The sequence below is a fragment of the Chanodichthys erythropterus genome, chromosome 8, assembly GCF_024489055.1.
Source record: "Chanodichthys erythropterus isolate Z2021 chromosome 8, ASM2448905v1, whole genome shotgun sequence".
Taxonomy (NCBI): Eukaryota; Metazoa; Chordata; class Actinopteri; order Cypriniformes; family Xenocyprididae; genus Chanodichthys; species Chanodichthys erythropterus.
The window spans coordinates 40,373,738-40,399,447 of record NC_090228.1 but is presented as its reverse complement, the minus strand read 5'-3'; the positions used below and the strand labels follow the sequence as shown (position 1 = coordinate 40,399,447).

General features: G+C 43.9%; 11 non-coding genes across 11 annotated transcripts; 8 read left to right on the top strand and 3 right to left on the bottom strand.

The window, feature by feature from the left end:
- Window positions 1–5,995: 5,995 nt before the first annotated feature.
- On the bottom strand, window positions 5,996–6,069 carry trnai-aau (transfer RNA isoleucine (anticodon AAU)). Its single transcript has one exon. It is a non-coding gene; the product is annotated as a tRNA-Ile (tRNA).
- Window positions 6,070–6,162: 93 nt separating this feature from the next.
- On the bottom strand, window positions 6,163–6,234 carry trnap-agg (transfer RNA proline (anticodon AGG)). The gene has a single exon. It is a non-coding gene; the product is annotated as a tRNA-Pro (tRNA).
- Window positions 6,235–10,817: 4,583 nt separating this feature from the next.
- On the top strand, window positions 10,818–10,889 carry trnaq-cug (transfer RNA glutamine (anticodon CUG)). Its single transcript has one exon. It is a non-coding gene; the product is annotated as a tRNA-Gln (tRNA).
- Window positions 10,890–11,038: 149 nt separating this feature from the next.
- On the bottom strand, window positions 11,039–11,111 carry trnaa-agc (transfer RNA alanine (anticodon AGC)). Its single transcript has one exon. It is a non-coding gene; the product is annotated as a tRNA-Ala (tRNA).
- A 724-nt stretch (window positions 11,112–11,835) lies between these two features.
- On the top strand, window positions 11,836–11,907 carry trnap-agg (transfer RNA proline (anticodon AGG)). The gene has a single exon. It is a non-coding gene; the product is annotated as a tRNA-Pro (tRNA).
- A 93-nt stretch (window positions 11,908–12,000) lies between these two features.
- trnai-aau (transfer RNA isoleucine (anticodon AAU)) lies at window positions 12,001–12,074 on the top strand. Its single transcript has one exon. It is a non-coding gene; the product is annotated as a tRNA-Ile (tRNA).
- A 94-nt stretch (window positions 12,075–12,168) lies between these two features.
- Window positions 12,169–12,241, top strand: trnaf-gaa (transfer RNA phenylalanine (anticodon GAA)). The gene has a single exon. It is a non-coding gene; the product is annotated as a tRNA-Phe (tRNA).
- A 105-nt stretch (window positions 12,242–12,346) lies between these two features.
- Window positions 12,347–12,418, top strand: trnaq-uug (transfer RNA glutamine (anticodon UUG)). The gene has a single exon. It is a non-coding gene; the product is annotated as a tRNA-Gln (tRNA).
- A 211-nt stretch (window positions 12,419–12,629) lies between these two features.
- Window positions 12,630–12,701, top strand: trnaq-cug (transfer RNA glutamine (anticodon CUG)). The gene has a single exon. It is a non-coding gene; the product is annotated as a tRNA-Gln (tRNA).
- Window positions 12,702–25,453: 12,752 nt separating this feature from the next.
- Window positions 25,454–25,525, top strand: trnap-agg (transfer RNA proline (anticodon AGG)). The gene has a single exon. It is a non-coding gene; the product is annotated as a tRNA-Pro (tRNA).
- A 93-nt stretch (window positions 25,526–25,618) lies between these two features.
- Window positions 25,619–25,692, top strand: trnai-aau (transfer RNA isoleucine (anticodon AAU)). Its single transcript has one exon. It is a non-coding gene; the product is annotated as a tRNA-Ile (tRNA).
- Window positions 25,693–25,710: the final 18 nt, after the last annotated feature.

Genomic DNA, 25,710 nt, shown 5'->3' with positions numbered 1-25,710 from the left:
AGCCGGGACACAGGGCAGCGGTGCAGCGGGTGGAACCTGGGCGCAGGTCAGAGGTGCAGCTGGCAGAGCCGGGACACAGGGCAGCGGTGCAGTGGGTGGAACCTGGGCGCAGGTCAGAGGTGCAGCTGGCGGAGCCGGGACACAGGGCAGCGGTGCAGCGGGTGGAACCTGGGCGCAGGTCAGAGGTGCAGCTGGCGGAGCCGGGACACAGGGCAGCGGTGCAGCGGGTGAAACCTGGGCGCAGGTCAGAGGTGCAGCTGGCGGAGCCGGGACACAGGGCAGCGGTGCAGTGGGTGGAACCTGGGCGCAGGTCAGAGGTGCAGCTGAAGGAGTCTGTACACTTGGTACTGGTGGAGCCTGGACACAGGGCAGTGGTGCAGCTGGTAAAACTGGTGGACCTGAAAGGACTAAGTCATCTGATGCCACAAGATGTGCCACTGTGGCTTCCTCTCCCAACAAATCAATAAAACCCTCATCCTCTTCCACTTGCTCCTCCACATCTATCTCCTCCAGTAACTGAGAAGTCCTATCAGATGTAGGTTTTCTATCCTATCCAATGAGCTCCCCTGAGGAAATATTTGTAACAAGAAATGTTTTTAAAGGAAATTAATCAGAAAGGTTTATTCTGAAATGCAGTAAATATTTTTTGTTGTCAGCTTCTGCATAAACAAAAATATGTAATTCAGAGGGCATCATAAAAAGACAGGATTTCTCTATATTCTATTATGTATTTTAATTTCTGCCCTGACACCTAGAGCAAAGAATCCAACGTAAAAAAATTCTGGTAGTATAATTTTTTAGAAGCACTTGTAATTTTAACAAAAACATACAACATTGTGAACTGCATTTATCAAAATATCTTTACCTGTGTATACTGCAGGTGGAGTGAAGCTAGGAACCAATTTACTGCCATACAACTTATAGTAGTTCTCATTGACAGAGTAAACTAGCTCCCCTGTGTAAGTACGCAGGGTTGAACCTCCACCTGCAACAGCAGCTGCAGCCCGGTCCTGATTCCAGCGTAACAAACCTTCCAAGAGGTAAATCTGGAAGTTCAGGCTGTTTGTGCTGTTCCCTGGAAAAGAAATAGAAAGCCAAACATTGTTTTGAGAAACTGCAAAAGAAAAAACATTATTTGTTAACTGCAAATATCTAAATAAACAGGAATTAGTGGCAAGATATTCTGTCGTGACAAACCTGGAATAAATCTGTTTAGGTGGCAGTGAAATGATTCCAATGATGTGGAGCCTCTGGCACACCGATATGTTTTTAGAACCATCCCGCCCTTAATTATGGTTCCAGTTTCTGTGTAGAGCAGCACATCTGGAGGGTCCTGAATACAGGTGACATGCCGTCTCTGGACATGCCAGATGTGCTGCATCCTCACACTGTCAAGGAGAGGAACACCAAGGGCGTCATTCCCCTTGCCACCCATGAGCTCTCTGATAAGCATATCAAGGAGGCGGACAGTTGTTTCCTCTCCTCGTGTTCTCCTCCTGCAGTGTTGGGCCAGCTCATCTTTGCTTATATGACGGTCAAGCTCTGCCTCCGTCATTGTAGGCCAGCCCTGTTGGGTGAGTTGCTCCCTCTTGGCCCTTCTCAGCAGAGTGAGATCCCCTGCATCCCACTCAAAAATACAGGACGACAACCTAGCCATAAAAGTAGGGTACAACTGGTGGGCATCTGTGGTGCATCCTACTGCCAGACGGCGCATAAAATGCCAAATGTCTAGGCGGACGATGACATCAGGCCAGCCGCTGAACCGCCTCTTCAGTTTAGTCTCTCCCACTTCCCTGCAACAGTCACAGTCCACATACAAGATAGTGGGGGGATCAACACCAGCTCTCTGGTATCTCTCCATGAGCCCTGCAGCCATGAGGTCTAACCCAGCCCCTTCATTCGCAGTCAGGACACTCATCAGCACCTGACCTATCTCGTTGCCTACTGAGGTAAGCCACTGTGCTATGCCTTTCGCAGGCCCACTCAACTTCTTGGTGATCTGAAAGAAACAATAAACATAGCAAATAATACAACATAGATTCAAATCAGTAACATTAACAAATAAAGCTCTTTTGGTCTAATAATACATTATAGATAAGGGTACAGTCATTAAAGCAGTTCCTCTGACCTTCTTAGTTGAATCCATTTTTAAAATTGATCCGTACGTGGATGTGATGCTGGCCTTAATGTGATCGAGCCTGTTGAGGATGTCCTGACTGTATACAGTGAGGAGCCATTTGTAGCTGGGTACTGGAGCAAGTGGTGGTGGTTCCTGGAAGTGCAATGGATGCAGGCCAGGATTATCCAAAAAGGCCACACACTCTGATGTGTACCGAACCACACGTTTTAACCACTCCTCACTGTGGTTCTCTCTCAGCTGGCTGATAATCCTCACTGGGCCATTCCCCATGCCCCTCTCACGCAACAAGCGAAGAACTCGAATGTCACAGGCATACCTTGGAAAAAAGTATTCATTCAATTATCTTATTATCAGGTATCTAATTATTGTAGGAAATATTTATCAAAAAAGGTAGCATATGAGTGAACATGACTGCAAAATAATTACTTGTGAGATAATTGCGTGTGAGAATGACCCTGAATTCAGATCGATGAGCCAGGTCCAACTGCTGCAGCACAGCATGACTCCAGGACAGGTAGCTGGTTCTACACATTGTACAGATCAGGGTCTCTGTCACCAGGTTGTAGTATCTGTCAATATCTAACACCTGTCGTACCCTCCTGTGCAGACCACCACCACACAGCTGATGCCTGGCACAGGCAGGGTTAGTACACTGGAGCCGCACCTTCCATATATGGCATCCAGAGCAAGAGCCGCTGTGAAAAAAATCTATCAGGGGTTGGAGCTTGGTGATACAACAGGGCTGGTGGTGGGGGGTGATACCACAACTGTAAGTTTTCGCGCAGCTCCAGCTTTCCCTTTGCACCAACCCTAAAAAGTGCTTCTGACACCCACTTCTGGTCCTGCTGTGGCCACAGTAGTGGTAGATCCGAGGGGTCTTCTGGCTGATTTGAGACCTGCTGATTTGATCAAAAACACTGGTTTAAGTAAAAGCTAAGACAGCATTAAATGACAAAGGCATGTTTATATGTATTTTGAATGACATCTTACTGGGCGGCTCACAATAGCAAACTCAGAAATAGTCGATGGTGTTGCTGTTTCTTTGATGCGTTGTGATCTCTGAGCTGGAGGAAGGAAGAAGGAAGAGGAGGACTGGATGGCAGGCCGATGAGGTCTGGGGGATGGAGGAGGATGAGGATCAGAGGGTGGGCATGAAGCTGCAGCTGAATGCTCTGATGTCTGTGGAGTCAAACGTTATTATGAATCTATTAAGGGAATTGTGAATTTTTTTTAATGAAATAAAATGATGTAGTGATGATGTCATGATAAAGTCATGATGTCTTTCATATTAACCTGAAAGGTTTTCCTCTGGGTGCTCAAATTGGGTTTTGCTGCTGCCACATGTGAGCCTCCAAACCTTGACTTTTCAAACTGAAAAGGTTTGTCATAGTCAGTGATAAAAAAAACCCTAACACTATAGGAAAAGATTGAGATGTTTCAATGTCTGCAGTAATGCCTGCAATAGTAAGGTCTGCTTACCATTGACAATGTCAGTTTGGCTCTCTTTGCAGGACGTGATACATCACTGATTGAGGGTGTGCTTTGGGCAGGGGTGCTCTGTGTTGCATCCACTGTGGCTGGTGGATGAACCTGTAATACATGCACAAACATATACCATATATAATATTATACAGTCTTCCTAATTTGAGTTTAGATATAAAGACACATTGATATTGCAAGCACATCTATTTATGCAATTTGAACTAGGCTAATTGAAGTTACCTTGTGAAATCCGCAAATACACTTCTGAGCTTCCTTCAGAAGGGTGGTCTGCCCCCTCATTTGCAGAGGGCACTTTTCTATCTGTGAACAAAGTATAGCTATGACACTGTTGTCCATGTTATCTTAAAACAGCCATAAGTCATCATAATTATATCAATATTACATTGTTACATTGTAAATAACAACTTACCCATAAACAAAAATAAAAATAGCACAATGTATTATCATACGAGTTCGCCCATGAATCTAGCTGCGTAATTTACCTTCTGATACAACTCATGCCATCTTTTTTGTCGGGGGGAAGGTCTATTCCCCTCCCTAGATGGCCAAACTCCTGTTCGGGCAAAACTCTGCAGACGCGCAAGCCAGTCAGCATCGCTCATGCCTTTGTGTGACTTAGCTGAAGCCATGTTGTTGCCTGAAACAACAGAATATATTACACTAACTGCCTTTGTAGCCTGACAACCATCCTTTTGTGTTCATTTCATGTTAGTTAGTTTAGTGTTCCTGGTCCAAAATGACTACCACATTATAGCAGATTATGAATCCACAATAATAGATATATATTCACCTAATGTTATGATAGATCTTTTTATGAACTTAAGTTTTTATGAAAATTACAAGTTTTGAACTTCTGTTTGCTATTTATGGCCTGTATTTATGGCCTCCTTTTTGAGTAAAAAAAGCATAATGTATGGATTATTTTGACTAAAACAAATACTCAGATATTGTGCTATTTCAGCTGTGTCCATCTAATAAGGGCATGTGCCTGAACTCAATTTTATAAACATATTGTACTCATCCATTCACTTCTAACGATTGGTCATTTTTGACCGGGAATACCACAGTTATGTGGTATTAAACAAGTTAAACAAAACACCCAAAATTTAATCAACATTATACAAATTTATTTTCTGTGTTCAGACCCAGGTGAAAAAATACTACAGTACTATAGTGTTTTTGAACCATAGGCTACTATATTATATTGTATATTTTATAGTATTTACAACACTTTGTTAATGAATGCTACAACATACTGTAGTATTAACTATAGTGAATTGATAAACTGTTATAAATACTGTAATATGCTTTAGTTTTTACTACAGTAAACTATATTGTAGTATAATATACCCTATAATTGTAGAAAACCTAGTACTAGTAATTGATTTACATTACTACAGTTGTTATATTACCACAGCAACTATAGAATTACCACAGTAAATTAATTCAAGTACTTTACTATAGTATGGTTCAAAAACACTATAGTATTTACTATAAATTACTATAGTATTTTTTCACCTGGGGATGCCTACTACATTTTCAGAGAGAATAATAAGAGGGTTAACATTAACAGTTACATTTTATGCCAGTTTAATTTAATGGTAATGTTACAGTAGTCTATTCCTAGTAAACAAAAGAAGACATACTATAAGATTTACGTCACTATCATATCTATCATACTAACTATACTATCATGTGTAATTACAAGTAAGTTAGGTAAAAAAAAAAAGGTTTGCTAACTGAAGTTACACCAAGTCAGACAACACCGGACAAAACTATTTACATTACAAATATATAGCTGTTAGGTTTACACATCAATGACAGTTAACGTTACCTGATCCAGTTGACTGAATTATGACAGCTGAGGTAATCTAGGGCTAATTTTACGGAGCCAATCTTGCTATTCACAAAATACAAAAAACGTATGCCGTCTTATTAACAAAATATAAAATAACATACTTTGGAGAGATTGACAAAAATGGACTACGTGCGGTAATTGGTGTATGAAACATCGACCTTGCAATTTCATTGGACTGCCAAAATGGAGTTCGTAACTTAATTGGATTGGATGAAATGCGCTCAAAGATGGACAAAAATGGACTACGTGCGGTGATTGGTTTCTGAAAAATGGATCGTGCAATATCATTAAACGGCCAAAAATGGACTTCGTAATTTAATTGGTTTTTTAAAAGATGGAACTCGGTATACTATTGGATTGATTTTACAGACTTGTGGTTGTCAGGTACCGCCATTTCGGCCAGGTCCGTGTGCGGTCTGGCCGGCGGGGATTTCAGTGAGACCGCAGGTCACTTGCGACAAGCGCAAAGCTGAAGGTCCCAGAGGGCAAAACGCTGGCCCGTACGGGGATCGAACCCGCGACCTTGGCGTTATTAGCACCACGCTCTAACCAACTGAGCTAACCGGCCCTGTCACGCCAGGGCTTGCTGCCCAATTTCCCAGAAATAGGCTGATGGCCCGTAACACTAATCAGACTGGCAAGATTAAAAGCTGAAAAGCACGGGCTCGTCCGGGATTTGAACCCGGGACCTCTCGCACCCTAAGCGAGAATCATACCCCTAGACCAACGAGCCGACACCGACGCCCAGCCTGCTGCTGCCTGGCTGCAAACATGGCTGTTTGCATGGCTCGAGACACAACGAGCATCGTCAAAACACGTTGACACAAAAACAATGCCAAGACAAATTGTGATGCTTTGTTTTGCGCAAAAACAAACTGAAGTTGTAATGAAGCTTGCTTGGGAGTACTCACCCTGTAAAGTTCCTCGTGGGTGCAAGCTTTCCTGACCGCACAACTCACCTCTGATAGCGAATTTCAACCTTGTGATAGCCAAGGGGATTATTTGTAATGAAGCCCATTGAAAAACCACAGCAGTGGTCTTCTGAGTGGATTCAAAATATGCCAACGGTGACGGTGGACCTAAGATGAAGAGGGAGACTCTTCCAGTGCTCAGTGAGGACAGCTAAAAAAGCCAGGTGTCTTTTAGACTTTAAGCCAGAGCGGGAAACAGAGAGGAGGAGCTGGCTGCACGACCCCAGTGACCCTAGAGGTGGCGTCTTGAGCGTCCACACACATATATTGTGGAGAAAGAACAAGAAGGGCCTTAAAAATGAAAGCACAACCTTTTAATTAAACCTACAACTAAACAGTAGCCAGTGCAAAGTCACCAGCACAGAGGAAATAGGGTCTCTTTTCTTTGTGGCCATTGGAAATCCCGCCGCAGCGCCCGCACACCTGCTAGAGGTCGCTCCTCGCCGGTGTCTTTGAGAGCGATGGACACCTTTGCTCCACCGTCCAGGGGAATTAGCTCAAATGGTAGAGCGCTCGCTGCGCAAAGGAAGGGGCCCAATCTTTACGCCCGCACGCAAGCGAAAAAGACGCAGAAAACCGGAATACGCCGGCAAATTTCCCCTGCAACAATATTCGTACTATATTCCCGTGCGATATGGGGGAGTTTTAGTTACATGTGAAACAAGTCACTGTCCGCGGCCTGGGCTCGAACCCATGATCTGCGCGACAAAGTATCCAAGGACGTGCTGTCATCTGTCTAGTACATGTGTATTGTTAGGTATCCAATCAAGTGCTTAAAATGATAAATATTAATCAATATAATATGTAATAGATAACTAAATCTATGACATATAATTATATTGATTGATATTTAGTATTTTGTGTATATTATTTTAGCAGCATATTACATGTTTATGGTAAAGAAAATGAATAAAAATGTTTCTTCAAAGATGTGTTTTTTGTCTGGGATATGATTTATCAAATCAAAAGACACTTCAATTGTAAAATATTTTATTAAAATTAATACACACAAATATTGAAATGAGTACACAAACACATTAGATATTTTTAAAATAGTTTTTGAATATATCAATGTTTTTTTTTTATCAATATATATATTTTTTTACAATATATTGCTTATTTAAGGACTGAGAAAGCAAAACAACTTCTTAAGCTTTGTTTAGTCATGCTGTCTGTAAATAACAGATATTATATTATTCTTATGCTTACATGTGCAATTAAAACAGATAATGTGAAAAAAATAATGAATGATTCTCCTTCAAATAATAAACATATATCTTACAGGTTTTCAAAATAAGAATTTTAATAACTACATGCAAACACACACAATATATACAGACAGGACAATATGAAAGGGTGGGCCCATGTAATATATACAAATATGTACAGGACAATATGAAAGGGTGGGCCCATGAAATATATACAAATATGTACAGGACAATATGAAAGGGTGGGCCCATGAAATATATACAAATATGTACAGGACAATATGAAAGGGTGGGCCCATGAAATATATACAAATATGTACAGGACAATATGAAAGGGTGGGCCCATGAAATAAATACAAATATGTACAGGACAATATGAAAGGGTGGGCCCATGTAATATATACAAATATGTACAGGACAATATGAAAGGGTGGGCCCATGAAATATATACAAATATGTACAGGACAATATGAAAGGGTGGGCCCATGAAATATATACAAATATGTACAGGACAATATGAAAGGGTGGGCCCATGAAATAAATACAAATATGTACAGGACAATATGAAAGGGTGGGCCCATGTAATATATACAAATATGTACATGACAATATGAAAGGGTGGGCCCATGTAATATATACAAATATGTACAGGACAATATGAAAGGGTGGGCCCATGAAATATATACAAATATGTACATGACAATATGAAAAGGTGGGCCCATGTAATATATACAAATATGTACAGGACAATATGAAAGGGTGGGCCCATGTAATATATACAAATATGTACAGGACAATATGAAAAGGTGGGCCCATGAAATATATACAAATATGTACAGGACAATATGAAAGGGTGGGCCCATGAAATATATACAAATATGTACAGGACCAGCAACATTGAACAAAGCATAAAATGGATGTCTATCAAGCTAAAGATTACAAATATTTACAAACACTAAGAAAATGGTAAGTATTTACAATTATTTACAATAGACGCATTATATTATTAATTAGATAGATTGGTCTGTACAACTCTTGTGGTAGATATAATAGATATAAATTATTTACATAGTATAATATATAGTATTTACAGGCAGGGGGTGAGTGTCCACCTCTGCACTATGGCAGTGGGTTTCCTGGCTTCTTGTGCTGGCGCTGTTCTGCCAGCCACTCCTCTAGAGATTTACCACCGGAGGAATGGGGGCAAAAAGTGGCATTCCCATAGCGGCTGTGGCCAAAATCCTTTGTTTTGGGTTGCCCACACTTACTGCACGTATTAAATGGCACACCACGAACATATTTTCTTTTGTAGGTTCCAGCGGCCTCCTCTTTAGCCCTGCGCCGCCTGTTTCTCTGTGTAAAGCGAGACACAGACACAGGGGCAATGGGAGCAGCAACAACTGGACCTGCAGGGGACACAACTGCAGAAGTACCTGCACCAGATCCCATCACAAGCGGGTTCACAATTAAGAACCCTGACAATGGCTCAAGAGCAGGCAGTGTAGGAGGAGCCGCTGGTGCAGGAGTGATAGGGCGCACTGCTGTGACACTACCAGGTCGTCTGCCTGGCCGCAGGTGAGGAGCCTGTCCCTCCCTGTTTGGAGGGAGCACAAACTCATGCTGTGGCCCAGATGTTGTGGGAGCCTCCTCTAACCTCTCCTGGGCAGGAGGGAGCTGTGTGGTGGCTACAGGGATGCGGTCCTCTGCAGCCAGGCCTTGTGTAAGAACACTCATCTCCTGGGTGTTCTGCCGCCGTTGAAACCTGCACAGACATAATTTATATTACAGTTATAATATATGACACTAATCCTTTAATACAAGGTTTTACATCTACTGTGCCTACCACTGAATGAGTGTCCTTTGGTTAAGCTCAAAAAGCTGGATTGACGTGTCATCCATCAGCGGTCGACTGCTCAGCACCAGTTCTCTGATGTGATGGTAGTCTGCCAAGATTTTGGTCCATCGAGGAATGCGGACACCAGCCTTCTTACTCGGGGACTTATGGACTTCACACAGCTTGATGCACATGGCCTCGACCAAGCAGCTGGTGTTGGGCCACTGAGCTGGCCCGCCTGGATGGCCGATCAAGCACCTCTTCACGCTCTCCACCCCTGGGGTCACTCTGGTGCCTTTAGGGGCCTTGAAGCGGCCCTGTGTGAGCTTGGCCTGATGTCTGGGCTGATACTGAATCCTGGCCTTGTCTCCAGCAGCAAGAGCACTCCAGAGGCAGATAATCTCTCTCACCTGCTGCTCATCCAAGTAAGGGGCTTGACGGAGGTCCACCAAATATCCAGCCAAATTCTGAACTTTGTCCCAGCCAGCAACACCATCGGGCCCAAGAACTGGTGCCTACAAAATGTATTCATTAATATATACAAAATGTCATAATTTAGAGCATAAAATATTCTGATTAAGCTAACTTAATCTAAGCTAACTTGAGCCTGGTCTGTTGCACTGCTCCCTGTAGATGGTGCAGGGCCAGATGATGCAGCCAGCTGGTCTAGAGCCTGAGGTGGCTGTTGTGACAGCCCTGAGACTGTGACAGGAGGAGGAGGAGGCTGCCCATCTCTGTCACGAGATGTGGATGGCTGAGGTGAGAGGGATGGTGTTGCAGGAGTCTGAAGGGGAGAGGCCTGAGGTGGACTGGTCCAGGGAGAGCTGGAGGAGTCATCCTCTGTCAACACTGGCACTGTGATGTCCTCAGTGTCTTCCTCCACAAAGCCCTCATCCTGGACCTCCTCATCATCAATCTGGTCAACCAGCCTGTCCTCCTCAGCTGGGTTCTCAATCACAGTCAGTGTTCTTCCGGTCTGGCTGTACAGATACTCAATACCCAGCAATTCACCTGAAAAAGAAAATTTTAATGAGCACAGAATTTAAAATACATTTTTGTACTGGTAATAATATTTATTGTTTGAATTTGATTCTTGCCTGTGTAAACCCCAGGAGGGTGATAGCGCTCATCCAAGGGCTTCCCCAGCATAACTGTAAAGAGGCGGCGAGATTGGGATTCTCAAACCGAAGCGGGGAAACATGGGCTTAAACGGCAAAGCCTTCACTGGCTCTTTGCTATGGCGCTTCTAGGCTGAATTTACTTCATTCTCTGCGGCCCCCTGCCCGGAGGCAGTTGTGGCCGAGGTTCCATGGTGTAATGGTTAGCACTCTGGACTCTGAATCCAGCGATCCGAGTTCAAATCTCGGAGGGGCCTGCTTTTGCCACGAATGTGAGCAGGACCCCGTCCGAAAAACTTTTCAGCAGCAGCGAGCCTCAAGAGCTCATCCAGGGAGTGCCCCATCGTGCCATAAAAGCGCAGACTGTCCCAACAGGGAAGTGAGCGTAAAAGGGCAGGGCGCCACCTGGAGAATGCGGGCATCGATCCCGCTACCTCTCGCATGCTAAGCGAGCGCTCTACCATTTGAGCTAATTCCCCTGGACGGTGGAGCAAAGGTGTCCATCGCTCTCAAAGACACCGGCGAGGAGCGACCTCTAGCAGGTGTGCGGGCGCTGCGGCGGGATTTCCAATGGCCACAAAGAAAAGAGACCCTATTTCCTCTGTGCTGGTGACTTTGCACTGGCTACTGTTTAGTTGTAGGTTTAATTAAAAGGTTGTGCTTTCATTTTTAAGGCCCTTCTTGTTCGTGCTCCACAATATATGTGTGTGGACGCTCAAGACGCCACCTCTAGGGTCACTGGGGTCGTGCAGCCAGCTCCTCCTCTCTGTTTCCCGCTCTGGCTTAAAGTCTAAAAGACACCTGGCTTTTTTAGCTGTCCTCACTGAGCACTGGAAGAGTCTCCCTCTTCATCTTAGGTCCACCGTCACCGTTGGCATATTTTGAATCCACTCAGAAGACCACTGCTGTGGTTTTTCGATGGGCTTCATTACAAATAATCCCCTTGGCTATCACAAGGTTGAAATTCGCTATCAGAGGTGAGTTGTGCGGTCAGGAAAGCTTGCACCCACGAGGAACTTTACAGGGTGAGTACTCCCAAGCAAGCTTCATTACAACTTCAGTTTGTTTTTGCGCAAAACAAAGCATCACAATTTGTCTTGGCATTGTTTTTGTGTCAACGTGTTTTGACGATGCTCGTTGTGTCTCGAGCCATGCAAACAGCCATGTTTGCAGCCAGGCAGCAGCAGGCTGGGCGTCGGTGTCGGCTCGTTGGTCTAGGGGTATGATTCTCGCTTAGGGTGCGAGAGGTCCCGGGTTCAAATCCCGGACGAGCCCGTGCTTTTCAGCTTTTAATCTTGCCAGTCTGATTAGTGTTACGGGCCATCAGCCTATTTCTGGGAAATTGGGCAGCAAGCCCTGGCGTGACAGGGCCGGTTAGCTCAGTTGGTTAGAGCGTGGTGCTAATAACGCCAAGGTCGCGGGTTCGATCCCCGTACGGGCCAGCGTTTTGCCCTCTGGGACCTTCAGCTTTGCGCTTGTCGCAAGTGACCTGCGGTCTCACTGAAATCCCCGCCGGCCAGACCGCACACGGACCTGGCCGAAATAGCTCAGTTGGGAGAGCGATAGACTGAAGATCTAAAGGTCCCTGGTTCGATCCCGGGTTTCGGCAGTGAAGCCACGACTGTGTGTTTTTGGTCGAGAGGGTCCAGTGACCAAACGCCTCCACCTAGCCACGCTGCTGCCCGCCTCTCAGACGTATCGCTCGGAGAGCGGTGGTTCCATGGTGTAATGGTTAGCACTCTGGACTTTGAATCCAGTGATCCGAGTTCAAATCTCGGTGGAACCTTTGTGTCCCTTTTTCGGCAGGGGGAGAAAAACAGAGGCGCTGCGCAACTGCTAGCGTAACTGTAAAGAGGCGGCGAGATTGGCATTCTCAAACCGAAGCGGGGAAACATGGGCTTAAACGGCAAAGCCTTCACTGGCTCTTTGCTATGGCGCTTCTAGGCTGAATTTACTTCATTCTCTGCGGCCCCCTGCCCGGAGGCAGTTGTGGCCGAGGTTCCATGGTGTAATGGTTAGCACTCTGGACTCTGAATCCAGCGATCCGAGTTCAAATCTCGGTGGGACCTGCTTTTGCCACGAATGTGAGCAGGACCCCGTCCGAAAAACTTTTCAGCAGCAGCGAGCCTCAAGAGCTCATCCAGGGAGTGCCCCATCGTGCCATAAAAGCGCAGACTGTCCCAACAGGGAAGTGAGCGTAAAAGGGCAGGGCGCCACCTGGAGAATGCGGGCATCGATCCCGCTACCTCTCGCTTGCGCCTACTGCTTCCTACCGATTGAGCCAAAGTAAGCCCAAAGTAAGCCCACATGAGCCAATCACGTTTCTCTGCTGTGGCTTACTTTTGACCAATCACGTTTCTCTGCTGTGGCTTACTTTTGACCAATCACGTTTCTCTGCTGTGGCTTACTTTTGACCAATCGCGTTTCTCTGCTGTGGCTTACTTTTGACCAATCGCGTTTCTCTGCTGAGGTGGCTTACTTTTGACCAATCACGTTCCTCTGCTGTGGCTTACTTTTGACCAATCACGTTTCTCTCCCGTGGCTTACTTTGTTTTGACCAATCGCGTTTCTCTCCTATTGATTAACGTACTTATGACCGTTATTATTGTCATCTTTGCATTGCAATAGGTAACGTTATCTAACAGCTTTGGGTAAGGCTATGTTTTAATTATTATTGAATTATTATTTTCGGCGAAATTCGCCGTTCTGAAATCAAAATATGTTATTTATGTGAATCGTGTATATCCGAAGGGGTGGGGGCGCGGGCGCTTTACTAGTTACGTTACAACTCGAAATAAACATGAACATCTGAAGGTAACTAACTTATATTAAAAAATACAGTACTAACTTACTTACCAAAATCCGTATCCGTATATATTTTATAGTATATCTTAATATTTTAAATAAAAGTAAAATCTTTTACAGCCCAGTAAAATAATATTTTATGCATAAATGCCCGCCTAAATTGCGCTTCATTTGTTGTTCGCCCCACTATTGATATGACTACAAATTACGGGATGGTCTGCACATGATATATGGTGTTAAAGCAACGTAAAGATTGTATATAATTCTTTTTATTTAATATTTTTTGCATAAAATAATAGTGAATTTACATCCCGCTTAAAATATGGCGGTAAATTGCTTTTGGGCGGGTTCGCTGTCAAGACAGTGATTTCTATTTACACATGATACAATACACAGTTAAACATAATGATATTATATTTTATAGTATTTACTCTCTAGTATTACTTACTGCCCCAGGGCAGCTGTGGTATTTTGGAATTAATCAATATTTTAAGTTCTTTGAATGCTGAGAATTCAATTCACTTCAATAAATTTATTGCCATGTCAACACAGTTGATAGGAATTTGTCTTGGTACAACTCTCAAACATAAATACAACACTCAATACATACAGTTAATAAAGTGCTACTAGCACTCAGTGCAAGTTCAGATATCTGATAACCAGAGGGTAAGTACTGTCTCTAAAACGTGATGTGGAAGTCTTAATACTCCTATATCTTCTAGAAGTGATATATAAATCCAATGCATTATGATACTTATTATTATTTTAAAACTATAATGTCTCTAAATGTAACCCACACTTTTATTTACTTATGTTTTATTTCAGATTATGTATGCGTACCCAGTGTTCCGTAGAACATCCTCTCTGGATCGTCTCCTTATGGGGCCAACTGAGGAGGCGAATCGGAGTGAGACCGTGGTGTCTGGGAGAGCCAGGTGTAAAGAGGAGGTGCTGGCCGAGGCCACTGCTTTTGTTAGGGAGAATGGAGGGGATCCTGGTGACCAGTTCTTGGTGCTGGCTCACTGCAAGCTCCAGTTTGGTAAATACCAGGGCCAGCGGTTCCGGTGGCTGCTGGAGAACTCGCTGGGGTATGCTGTGTACCTGGTCGTCAGCATTGCTGGGGAGGAGGAGAGGGACAACCCGCTCTCTTCAAACAAACATCTGTTCCTCAGGTACACCTCCCAGATCAAGGAGATAGGGGAAGAGGTTGAGGTGTACAAAAAGAAACAGGGCATGATGGCAGCGGCTCGGGAGACTGGAGACCAGGGGTGTCTAATGGTGGAGTTTGGAGACTTCCGGGGGAGGTCTATGAAGGAGGTGTATGAGGACCAAAGCAAGGAGGCCCGGGCCCTCATCACCTACTTGAAGAAGGCAAAAGCCAGGCCCAACACCAACATGGCCATCTTCAAGGCCTATGTACAGAAAAGGCAGGCTTCAGCTGCACCAAAAGGGCCTGACACCACTGCCTCACTGTCAGTGCCTCCACCTGCTGCCACACAGACTGGGGTACACCTGAGTGCCACTGTGAAGGGCCTGTTGGCTCTTGAAAAACCTCTGTCTGGTTCACTGTTGGCAAAAAAACTGATGTCTCCAGTTAAACCTCGTAAGTACTAGAGTGAACTGTACAGAAAAAAAAAGAAAACAGTTTTTGCTAATTAATCTAAAATATACCTTTCTCAACATCAGCTGCGGTCCCACGTTTTCCCTCACCATCAAAACCTGCAGCCCGGAGACAGCTCTTCTCCTCTGGTGAGTACATGCTTCACTGCGTACAGGTGTATTGTTAATATGTGCTTGTGTGTGTGTTTAATGTTAATGTTATTTTACAGACACAGCTGCAGGTGACTTCTTTGTGGAGGATGATGATCTGGAGATGGTAACTGTTGCCTCCCAAGCTGAAGAGCAACTTCCTAAAGGTGTGTTATACTAAACAGATATTTCAAATACAGATCTGTTATAATATAAATTCTGTGTTTATGTCCAAATGTTTTTTTTTATTTTACTGTACAGAGAAATGTCACATATCAAGTCTCGAGCAACATGCATTCTTTGAGTGCACCTCTTCAAAACAATAAGGAAATGTAAAGGTGTATGTAAAATATGTTTACTTGCTATTTTTGTTATAATCGCAGACTAACACTCATTCTCCTCTCTCCTAAACATCCCACATCCCTTGCTCTCCCCCGGTTGTAAGTGTGGTGACTGAATGTTGTAGTTATTAGAGGGGCTCACAGTAGATTATGTGTCTTGGGGCTGCTTTTCTTTATACTCATATAATCCCATCTCACTTTCCTCTCTATATTTGATTTAATGGTAATCATGCTGAAAAAGCTGCTGATATTTACCTCTTGCTTCATAACACCAGTATAACTCATTTCACCATTATGGCTAACTATTAATCATGCAGTAAACATTTTGTACTAATTGTAGTAACTGTAGTTGCTGTCCATCAGTGCTGGGTGGGTGGGTTGTAGTTGTAGCTCATTACTAAGACAGCAGTGACAATCTTTAAATAACTAAAACTAATTGTATGTTTTTTCTATATAAGCTCCAGCCACTTTTGCCTCAGAGGCTCCTGCCCCTACACCTCCAGCCATGTGGAGACCTGAGCCAGTGTTCCAGCCGCCAACTGAGCTCCCTGTCCACTGGAACGAGCACCTTCCGCATTTCCAACAGGACTGGATCAGGAAGACTCTGTTCAGAGCCAGTGCCAAAACAGGAAAGCCAGACCTGGTCCCACAGCTGAAGCTCTGGTGGTATCCTCCCCAGCCACCGCTCATCCACGCCCAGCCTCCCGCCTCTCCTGACCTCTTTTTCTGCCGCCCTCTTTTTCTTTGGATGCCACTGAAGATGTGGTCCATTCCACTTGTCTGTGTCCAGCCGGCCTGCAGTAACCACAAACTGACTGCTGCTGGCCTCTACCGCACTGTGCGCAAGGTCCTGGACATAGATGGGTGGTATGACCTCGCCACAGAGTACCTGGAGTGCAAGCGGTGCAAAAAGAAGTATCCTGCCTGGTCTGAAGACATCCTGGGACAGCTGGATATGGGGCATCGCTGTCAGTTCCCTGCTTTGCTGACATACAGGTATTACACAATTATAACAGGGCAGCCACAAGGTCTTAAAAGTATTAAATTGTATAAACAGGTTTTAAATTTTGTTCATGTAGGTCATAAATTGTCAAATTAGGACATCTAAGTCCTGTTTTTTTTTAGTCTTATACTTGCCAAAAACATATTATAGATCATTACTTTGTAAGTAACAACAGAGAAGTCTGTTTTTTGAGAGTTGGATGTGAATTTTGTGAATTTACTTAGCAACAAATTTTATCAATAGAGGTTTTACGAATATCTTGTCACCCTTTTATTTAGTAAGTATTTGAAATGCAGAACTGGAGTTATTTCACCTGTACTAGATTTTAATACAGATTTTATACAATTTATACAGAATATTGGCCTTTTGCCGGCAATCTTGGCATTAAATTTGATTCTAAGTGGCATTAATAAGTCTTAAAAAGGTCTTAACTTTTACAAGACAAAACCTTGAGCTACCCTGTATAATGAAAGTAGAAGATACACATATATTTGGAATATATTTTATTGCTTCACTTATGTATACATTTATATACTAAAATATTTTGAGTAATTCATGACATTTAGTGGCATTATTGTACTCTCTGTAGGTACTCCTGTGACTACCGGGTGCTCAGGATGATGAGGGAGAGGACCCTGGGCAACAGTGTGACTCAGCTTTATAAAAAGCTGAGTGAGGAGCACAGCGAGGCGTGGACACAGCGTGTGCTGCAGTACCTGACTGCCTGTGAACCCTTCACCAGGTCCACCGTCATCCCCCCTCCTGTGTTCGCAGAGCCACCACCCTTACCTGCCCTCCCTAAGCCCAAGTGGCTGTTGGCAGTGTATGCCAGGGATGTGCTGATGCGGCTGGATGAGATCAAGGCCAAAATAACATCTGTTTTTGGTTCTGTCCTCAAGATGGACTCTACAAAAAAAGTAAGATAGAGTTATTTATTTTAATGATTGTTGTGAATGTGCATACAGCTTATGTTACATTTATTTTACCTCACAGGTTACCAAAAAACTTGCTGGTGCTGCAGCTAACACTGCTGCCTGGAGTACAAATGTGGGCAATGAGCATGGCCAAGTCCTGGTGTCCGTGCTCACAGCCGCAGAGGGTCACGGACTGTGGCCCATGGCAGCAGGGCTCATGAAGCGCTACAGGCAGGCTGGAGTAGCACCACCGGCTATCATGTACGTGGACCGAGACTGCTGCAGCCCATATGGCCAGTCACAGATCAAGGCCATGTTTTCAGAGTGGAATGAGCTCCAAGTGCGCCTTGACATCTGGCACTTCATGCGGCGGTTCGCGGCGGGAGTCACCACGGAGGCTCATCCACTCTATGGCATCTTTATGGCACGTCTCTCCAGGTGCATTTTTGAATGGGATGCTGAGGATGTTGCTGCTCTTCGGCTGGCTAAGCAGGGTGAGCTACTGGCGAGACAGATGGGCCTGCTATCAGAAAAGGCACTGTGTGCGCGGATCAGCAGGAGGGAGTTGGCGTTGCACTGCCGGAGGAGGACCAGGGGAGTGGAGGAGACCACAAGACTGATCAAGGCGCTCATTGATCAGTTTGACAGTGAGGGAGGAAAGGACACCCTGGGAGTTCCACTGCTAGACCATGAGCGCATCCAGCAAATCTGGAAAGACCAGCAGAGACACATTGCCTGTATTCAGGACCCAGAGGGCTTCCCTCTGTATATCAAGACGGGCACACTGAAGAAGGGCAGTGTGGAGCTCTGCTGTTATCGGTGCGCACGTGGCTCTACCTCCCTGGAGTCGTTCCACCTCCACTTAAACCGCTTCATCCCAGGTGGGTTAACACTTCTCTGGTAAATCGCAAAAGTACTCAAGCCATTTTCTTTGGCAAACAAATTGTACATTAATTATTTATTGTTGAAATGATAGGAACCAGTGCCAGCGATGCCCACTTTCAGGCCTACCTCCTGGAAGGCCTGATGCGGTGGAATGAAGACCGAATGGAGGAGGCAGTAAAGGGGCAATCCACTCTGAGGAGCTATGGCAGTGCTCTGAGGGAGGCTGTGGACCAGCTCAGCCGCAGGGTTCTGGGGAAGCCCTTGGATGAGCGCTATCACCCTCCTGGGGTTTACACAGGCAAGAATCAAATTCAAACAATAAATATTATTACCAGTACAAAAATGTATTTTAAATTCTGTGCTCATTAAAATTTTCTTTTTCAGGTGAATTGCTGGGTATTGAGTATCTGTACAGCCAGACCGGAAGAACACTGACTGTGATTGAGAACCCAGCTGAGGAGGACAGGCTGGTTGACCAGATTGATGATGAGGAGGTCCAGGATGAGGGCTTTGTGGAGGAAGACACTGAGGACATCACAGTGCCAGTGTTGACAGAGGATGACTCCTCCAGCTCTCCCTGGACCAGTCCACCTCAGGCCTCTCCCCTTCAGACTCCTGCAACACCATCCCTCTCACCTCAGCCATCCACATCTCGTGACAGAGATGGGCAGCCTCCTCCTCCTCCTGTCACAGTCTCAGGGCTGTCACAACAGCCACCTCAGGCTCCAGACCAGCTGGCTGCATCATCTGGCCCTGCACCATCTACAGGGAGCAGTGCAACAGACCAGGCTCAAGTTAGTATAGCTTAATCAGAATATTTTATGCTCTAAATTATGACATTTTGTATATATTAATGAATACATTTTGTAGGCACCAGTTCTTGGGCCCGATGGTGTTGCTGGCTGGGACAAAGTTCAGAATTTGGCTGGATATTTGGTGGACCTCCGTCAAGCCCCTTACTTGGATGAGCAGCAGGTGAGAGAGATTATCTGCCTCTGGAGTGCTCTTGCTGCTGGAGACAAGGCCAGGATTCAGTATCAGCCCAGACATCAGGCCAAGCTCACACAGGGCCGCTTCAAGGCCCCTAAAGGCACCAGAGTGACCCCAGGGGTGGAGAGCGTGAAGAGGTGCTTGATCGGCCATCCAGGCGGGCCAGCTCAGTGGCCCAACACCAGCCGCTTGGTCGAGGCCATGTGCATCAAGCTGTGTGAAGTCCATAAGTCCCCGAGTAAGAAGGCTGGTGTCCGCATTCCTCGATGGACCAAAATCTTGGCAGACTACCATCACATCAGAGAACTGGTGCTGAGCAGTCGACCGCTGATGGATGACACGTCAATCCAGCTTTTTGAGCTTAACCAAAGGACACTCATTCAGTGGTAGGCACAGTAGATGTAAAACCTTGTATTAAAGGATTAGTGTCATATATTATAACTGTAATATAAATTATGTCTGTGCAGGTTTCAACGGCGGCAGAACACCCAGGAGATGAGTGTTCTTACACAAGGCCTGGCTGCAGAGGACCGCATCCCTGTAGCCACCACACAGCTCCCTCCTGCCCAGGAGAGGTTAGAGGAGGCTCCCACAACATCTGGGCCACAGCATGAGTTTGTGCTCCCTCCAAACAGGGAGGGACAGGCTCCTCACCTGCGGCCAGGCAGACGACCTGGTAGTGTCACAGCAGTGCGCCCTATCACTCCTGCACCAGCGGCTCCTCCTACACTGCCTGCTCTTGAGCCATTGTCAGGGTTCTTAATTGTGAACCCGCTTGTGATGGGATCTGGTGCAGGTACTTCTGCAGTTGTGTCCCCTGCAGGTCCAGTTGTTGCTGCTCCCATTGCCCCTGTGTCTGTGTCTCGCTTTACACAGAGAAACAGGCGGCGCAGGGCTAAAGAGGAGGCCGCTGGAACCTACAAAAGAAAATATGTTCGTGGTGTGCCATTTAATACGTGCAGTAAGTGTGGGCAACCCAAAACAAAGGATTTTGGCCACAGCCGCTATGGGAATGCCACTTTTTGCCCCCATTCCTCCGGTGGTAAATCTCTAGAGGAGTGGCTGGCAGAACAGCGCCAGCACAAGAAGCCAGGAAACCCACTGCCATAGTGCAGAGGTGGACACTCACCCCCTGCCTGTAAATACTATATATTATACTATGTAAATAATTTATATCTATTATATCTACCACAAGAGTTGTACAGACCAATCTATCTAATTAATAATATAATGCGTCTATTGTAAATAATTGTAAATACTTACCATTTTCTTAGTGTTTGTAAATATTTGTAATCTTTAGCTTGATAGACATCCATTTTATGCTTTGTTCAATGTTGCTGGTCCTGTACATATTTGTATATATTTCATGGGCCCACCCTTTCATATTGTCCTGTACATATTTGTATATATTACATGGGCCCACCCTTTCATATTGTCCTGTACATATTTGTATATATTTCATGGGCCCACCCTTTCATATTGTCATGTACATATTTGTATATATTACATGGGCCCACCCTTTCATATTGTCCTGTACATATTTGTATTTATTTCATGGGCCCACCCTTTCATATTGTCCTGTACATATTTGTATATATTTCATGGGCCCACCCTTTCATATTGTCCTGTACATATTTGTATATATTTCATGGGCCCACCCTTTCATATTGTCCTGTACATATTTGTATTACATGGGCCCACCCTTTCATATTGTCCTGTACATATTTGTATATATTTCATGGGCCCACCCTTTCATATTGTCCTGTACATATTTGTATATATTTCATGGGCCCACCCTTTCATATTGTCCTGTACATATTTGTATATATTTCATGGGCCCACCCTTTCATATTGTCCTGTACATATTTGTATTACATGGGCCCACCCTTTCATATTGTCCTGTACATATTTGTATATATTTCATGGGCCCACCCTTTCATATTGTCCTGTACATATTTGTATATATTACATGGGCCCACCCTTTCATATTGTCCTGTACATATTTGTATATATTACATGGGCCCACCCTTTCATATTGTCCTGTCTGTATATATTGTGTGTGTTTGCATGTAGTTATTAAAATTCTTATTTTGAAAACCTGTAAGATATATGTTTATTATTTGAAGGAGAATCATTATTTTTTTCACATTATCTGTTTTAATTGCACATGTAAGCATAAGAATAATATAATATCTGTTATTTACAGACAGCATGACTAAACAAAGCTTAAGAAGTTTTTTTGCTTTCTCAGTCCTTAAATAAGCAATAGATTGTAAAAAAATATATATGTTGATATAAAAAAAACATTGATATATTCAAAAACTATTTTAAAAATATCTAATGTGTTTGTGTACTCATTTCAATATTTGTGTGTATTAATTTTAATAAAATATTTTACAATTGAAGTGTCTTTTGATTTGATAAATCATATCCCAGACAAAAAACACATCTTTGAAGAAACATTTTTATTCATTTTCTTTACCATAAACATGTAATATGCTGCTAAAATAATATACACAAAATACTAAATATCAATCAATATAATTATATGTCATAGATTTAGTTATCTATTACATATTATATTGATTAATATTTATCATTTTAAGCACTTGATTGGATACCTAACAATACACATGTACTAGACAGATGACAGCACGTCCTTGGATACTTTGTCGCGCAGATCATGGGTTCGAGCCCAGGCCGCGGACAGTGACTTGTTTCACATGTAACTAAAACTCCCCCATATCGCACGGGAATATAGTACGAATATTGTTGCAGGGGAAATTTGCCGGCGTATTCCGGTTTTCTGCGTCTTTTTCGCTTGCGTGCGGGCGTAAAGATTGGGCCCCTTCCTGGATGACACGTCAATCCAGCTTTTTGAGCTTAACCAAAGGACACTCATTCAGTGGTAGGCACAGTAGATGTAAAACCTTGTATTAAAGGATTAGTGTCATATATTATAACTGTAATATAAATTATGTCTGTGCAGGTTTCAACGGCGGCAGAACACCCAGGAGATGAGTGTTCTTACACAAGGCCTGGCTGCAGAGGACCGCATCCCTGTAGCCACCACACAGCTCCCTCCTGCCCAGGAGAGGTTAGAGGAGGCTCCCACAACATCTGGGCCACAGCATGAGTTTGTGCTCCCTCCAAACAGGGAGGGACAGGCTCCTCACCTGCGGCCAGGCAGACGACCTGGTAGTGTCACAGCAGTGCGCCCTATCACTCCTGCACCAGCGGCTCCTCCTACACTGCCTGCTCTTGAGCCATTGTCAGGGTTCTTAATTGTGAACCCGCTTGTGATGGGATCTGGTGCAGGTACTTCTGCAGTTGTGTCCCCTGCAGGTCCAGTTGTTGCTGCTCCCATTGCCCCTGTGTCTGTGTCTCGCTTTACACAGAGAAACAGGCGGCGCAGGGCTAAAGAGGAGGCCGCTGGAACCTACAAAAGAAAATATGTTCGTGGTGTGCCATTTAATACGTGCAGTAAGTGTGGGCAACCCAAAACAAAGGATTTTGGCCACAGCCGCTATGGGAATGCCACTTTTTGCCCCCATTCCTCCGGTGGTAAATCTCTAGAGGAGTGGCTGGCAGAACAGCGCCAGCACAAGAAGCCAGGAAACCCACTGCCATAGTGCAGAGGTGGACACTCACCCCCTGCCTGTAAATACTATATATTATACTATGTAAATAATTTATATCTATTATATCTACCACAAGAGTTGTACAGACCAATCTATCTAATTAATAATATAATGCGTCTATTGTAAATAATTGTAAATACTTACCATTTTCTTAGTGTTTGTAAATATTTGTAATCTTTAGCTTGATAGACATCCATTTTATGCTTTGTTCAATGTTGCTGGTCCTGTACATATTTGTATATATTTCATGGGCCCACCCTTTCATATTGTCCTGTACATATTTGTATATATTACATGGGCCCACCCTTTCATATTGTCCTGTACATATTTGTATATATTTCATGGGCCCACCCTTTCATATTGTCATGTACATATTTGTATATATTACATGGGCCCACCCTTTCATATTGTCCTGTACATATTTGTATTTATTTCATGGGCCCACCCTTTCATATTGTCCTGTACATATTTGTATATATTTCATGGGCCCACCCTTTCATATTGTCCTGTACATATTTGTATATATTTCATGGGCCCACCCTTTCATATTGTCCTGTACATATTTGTATTACATGGGCCCACCCTTTCATATTGTCCTGTACATATTTGTATATATTTCATGGGCCCACCCTTTCATATTGTCCTGTACATATTTGTATTACATGGGCCCACCCTTTCATATTGTCCTGTACATATTTGTATATATTTCATGGGCCCACCCTTTCATATTGTCCTGTACATATTTGTATTACATGGGCCCACCCTTTCATATTGTCCTGTACATATTTGTATATATTTCATGGGCCCACCCTTTCATATTGTCCTGTACATATTTGTATATATTTCATGGGCCCACCCTTTCATATTGTCCTGTACATATTTGTATATATTTCATGGGCCCACCCTTTCATATTGTCCTGTCTGTATATATTGTGTGTGTTTGCATGTAGTTATTAAAATTCTTATTTTGAAAACCTGTAAGATATATGTTTATTATTTGAAGGAGAATCATTATTTTTTTCACATTATCTGTTTTAATTGCACATGTAAGCATAAGAATAATATAATATCTGTTATTTACAGACAGCATGACTAAACAAAGCTTAAGAAGTTTTTTTGCTTTCTCAGTCCTTAAATAAGCAATATATTGTAAAAAAATATATATGTTGATATAAAAAAAACATTGATATATTCAAAAACTATTTTAAAAATATCTAATGTGTTTGTGTACTCATTTCAATATTTGTGTGTATTAATTTTAATAAAATATTTTACAATTGAAGTGTCTTTTGATTTGATAAATCATATCCCAGACAAAAAACACATCTTTGAAGAAACATTTTTATTCATTTTCTTTACCATAAACATGTAATATGCTGCTAAAATAATATACACAAAATACTAAATATCAATCAATATAATTATATGTCATAGATTTAGTTATCTATTACATATTATATTGATTAATATTTATCATTTTAAGCACTTGATTGGATACCTAACAATACACATGTACTAGACAGATGACAGCACGTCCTTGGATACTTTGTCGCGCAGATCATGGGTTCGAGCCCAGGCCGCGGACAGTGACTTGTTTCACATGTAACTAAAACTCCCCCATATCGCACGGGAATATAGTACGAATATTGTTGCAGGGGAAATTTGCCGGCGTATTCCGGTTTTCTGCGTCTTTTTCGCTTGCGTGCGGGCGTAAAGATTGGGCCCCTTCCTTTGCGCAGCGAGCGCTCTACCATTTGAGCTAATTCCCCTGGACGGTGGAGCAAAGGTGTCCATCGCTCTCAAAGACACCGGCGAGGAGCGACCTCTAGCAGGTGTGCGGGCGCTGCGGCGGGATTTCCAATGGCCACAAAGAAAAGAGACCCTATTTCCTCTGTGCTGGTGACTTTGCACTGGCTACTGTTTAGTTGTAGGTTAAATTAAAAGGTTGTGCTTTCATTTTTAAGGCCCTTCTTGTTCGTGCTCCACAATATATGTGTGTGGACGCTCAAGACGCCACCTCTAGGGTCACTGGGGTCGTGCAGCCAGCTCCTCCTCTCTGTTTCCCGCTCTGGCTTAAAGTCTAAAAGACACCTGGCTTTTTTAGCTGTCCTCACTGAGCACTGGAAGAGTCTCCCTCTTCATCTTAGGTCCACCGTCACCGTTGGCATATTTTGAATCCACTCAGAAGACCACTGCTGTGGTTTTTCAATGGGCTTCATTACAAATAATCCCCTTGGCTATCACAAGGTTGAAATTCGCTATCAGAGGTGAGTTGTGCGGTCAGGAAAGCTTGCACCCACGAGGAACTTTACAGGGTGAGTACTCCCAAGCAAGCTTCATTACAACTTCAGTTTGTTTTTGCGCAAAACAAAGCATCACAATTTGTCTTGGCATTGTTTTTGTGTCAACGTGTTTTGACGATGCTCGTTGTGTCTCGAGCCATGCAAACAGCCATGTTTGCAGCCAGGCAGCAGCAGGCTGGGCGTCGGTGTCGGCTCGTTGGTCTAGGGGTATGATTCTCGCTTAGGGTGCGAGAGGTCCCGGGTTCAAATCCCGGACGAGCCCGTGCTTTTCAGCTTTTAATCTTGCCAGTCTGATTAGTGTTACGGGCCATCAGCCTATTTCTGGGAAATTGGGCAGCAAGCCCTGGCGTGACAGGGCCGGTTAGCTCAGTTGGTTAGAGCGTGGTGCTAATAACGCCAAGGTCGCGGGTTCGATCCCCGTACGGGCCAGCGTTTTGCCCTCTGGGA